Here is a 3331-nt window from a genome sequence, read left to right on the forward strand (position 1 = left end):
ATGTACCAGATATGTTTCCGCACCGAAATTGGCTTACAGACTTTTTAACAGACTTTTGTATGATCTCTATTTATATTAGTGTATTTAGCTATTTTTAAATATTTAATAGTTAAATAAGTCAATTGCAAATAGCTGAGATAGGTATTTATTGAAAAATAATGACGTTTTTGGTTGTTTTCTGATCCCTATCTCACTCATGCGAAACTGCGCATCTCATTCAGAGATCATATAGCATTCACGAAAAGGATTCCCAGGGTTTTCCATGGCGTTACGGTGGTTTTGACTGAGTGAGATGAGATAGTGATCAGAAAACAACCAAAAACGTCATTATTTTTTAATAAATACCTATCTCAGCTATTCACAATTGACTTATCTAATCATTAAATATTTAAAAAGAGCAAAATATACAAATATAAATTGAGATCATACAAAAGTCTGTTAGCCATATTTGGTGCGTAAAAATACCTCTATGTACATAGCGTTATAGTCAGGGATGACGTCATTGATCTTGGCTTCAATTCCTTTAGTCTACTGACTGACATCGTGCTGTGAGTCTCACGACTGACGTATACAGGGCATATACAGGGCCCTGTATATGCCCTATAATGCTCGATACTTGTTTTTATGAAATATGGGCTGCTCTACATTCTGCTCTGGTCTGCATCATTAATTTGAAAGCAGATCAGTAATAAAATTTTAGTTGAGAGTTCAAGTGCAGTAAAATACATATACATCACTTTTTATGGGTATTTTTATCTAAGATGTTTGTCTAATAAAGCTTCAATGTTTGTTATGTTTGTCACACCTGCCACACCACCTGTTGCACCTGTCACCTGCGTGTATGTTTTACAATTCTTAGACTCGAAAGCATGTGTGCTGATTCCATCATTTTTTATATGGTTTTTATACAGGTGGCAATCAACTGTTGTACTGGCTGCTGATGAATGTTATTGTTGTTTACCTACACCTGCTGACACCTGCTGACAATAGTCTAAATATTTTGTTATTTTTACTAACTTATCGTCATTTCATCCTATTAGGCAGTTATGGCTTAATCTTACCATAGTGTCAAGAATTGCTGGTTAAACTGGCTTTTCGCATGGCTTAACGAAGCTGCTTCTGGTGCCTAAACACATAATTCTAATGCTGAAGTCATCATCAAGGTTGTTGGCCGTAGGAACTAGGCTATCAAGACTTGTCACTTGATGCATTCACTGGCTAATAATTTAAACTATTAAATTCATAAATTGTATTAAAATCACTAAAAAAATAGAGTTATGACTTGAAATTTTAAAATTTTTATTTTCCAAATGAACTGTCAACACTATATTATTATATTACTAGAAATTCCACTGTCATACAGCTCACGACCAAAGTGATATTGGAAAAAAGAAAGGGTACTGATGGTTGAGAAATGCAATATTAGCAGTCAAATGGCACTGCAGTGCAATAGGATAACTGCAATGGTAGCTGTAGTTTACTGGGTGTGGGTGTTATTATATGCAACAAACAGCAATAATGAAAGGAAAAGATTGTATGTTTATATCTCTCCCCCTGCAATAGGAGAAATGCAATATTGGCCAATATTAGAAGTAAAATGCACTGATATTATTAGAATAACCAATATTATTAATATAATAATAATATAAAACCAATGCACAATTTTGTTTACATTTCAAAACGTCATAGCTCACAATCTCAAGAAGTTGTGATATTTCTATAGATTTTTAGAAAATCTGTACTACGTAGTCATTGTTCCGTAGTCATCCAAACTTATAATTAAATATTGTAATAATCTCATAAGAATCGTTAGAAAAAAATATCATCGTCATTTCCTTTACTTACACTGCGTTGGACATCAGTTAGAATACCAAAGTACTCAAAAGTGTCTAAAATGTCAGTTACTTTGAAATCGGCAAAAATGAAACGATTTCAGTACTCCTACGTTAATTAAAGAAACCTTTGGCAATTCGACAATGCTATAGACTAGTGAAATGTGCACGTTATTTTTCGTGAAATGCGCACGACTTAATCGTTCTATTCTCTGTCACCAGTTCACGGTCTATAGCTTGTGTTTTGACATGGTATATACAAACTGTGCAGCAGTAATGAGGTTGTTGATCAAATTTATTATCAATAAAATCTACTATATAAACTACATACATGTATATGGCCGCTCGCCTTTCCAACGTAAGGCATTACATCTGGAGCATTTTTGGACATAAAAAATTCAACCCTATACTGTGTTGCAGGACTGTAGTCAAGTGCGAAGTTTTCTGTCCATACACGGCGCCTGGTAGCAGTTGCTGTAGTTAGTGCATCTCGCTGTTATCGCCGTTTCATCTGCTCTGAAAATTCAGCTCACCGAGCATCCGTTGTAGCTAGTGCATCATGTTCTTGTCGCCGCTGCATCCGCTTCGAGGTTTCTGCACGTCTGGCCGATGTAGCGGCTGCTCTGAGTCGCTGCTGGGGTTGGTTCAGTAGTTTCTGCACTTCTAGCGGCTGCAGCATCTATTCTGGCCTGCTCTCGATGTACCTGTGTTTGTTCGGCGGTTTCTGCTCTTCTAGCAGCTGCTATTCTGTTTCGTTGTAGGCGTAGCTGTGTTTGCTCTGCAGTTGCTGCTCGTCTAGCTGCTGCTTTGCGAATTCGGTCTCTTTCTCTACGGGAATCAATCTGTTCTTGCGTTTGGGCAGTAGGCTTTTCGGAAGGCATTGCACTGCTTCAAACATTTCAAAAATTGAATGAGATGGTGTGCTTTTTTGTAATATACAATGCTCGCTTTCTTCTCACCGTCGCCTATCGCAACGCTCGGTGTGCCCGTGCAAGTTCTGTAGTAGCTGTAGATCTGTAGTACTTGTAGCTGGAAAAAAAAGTAAAAGTAACTCAGCTCCCGGAGGAAATGAATGTTTACTATCACAAACAGTGGCAAATCCAACGTTTTCAACCCTTTCACCGAAGTAGACTCATTCATGCGCTTTCCATGGTCGACTGCCGTAAACACATTTTTGCCACTTTCCCAGCAATTGCTAGCAACTGAATTTTATTATTCGTTGATAACATAACCAACGATCTTTAAGACTTATAGCAGTGACAGTGTTGTCCAAAGATTTCTCTATAAAATTAGCCTAAAATTTAATTTTAAATTTTCGTTTGAGAGTTTCCAACTTGAAAACGAAGATTTTTTGTGCGAGTTCATTAAATGCGTCCGAGTTAAAAAACAAATAACTACTTATGTCGATGACACTATAGCCATTTCAGATTTTTGTGATTACACAGATAATTAAAATGCACAAAGTATAGACACAACGAATTTTTTGTATAGCAGTGCTT

Source organism: Watersipora subatra, chromosome 9 (genome assembly GCF_963576615.1).
Source record: "Watersipora subatra chromosome 9, tzWatSuba1.1, whole genome shotgun sequence".
Classification (NCBI taxonomy): Eukaryota; Metazoa; Bryozoa; class Gymnolaemata; order Cheilostomatida; family Watersiporidae; genus Watersipora; species Watersipora subatra.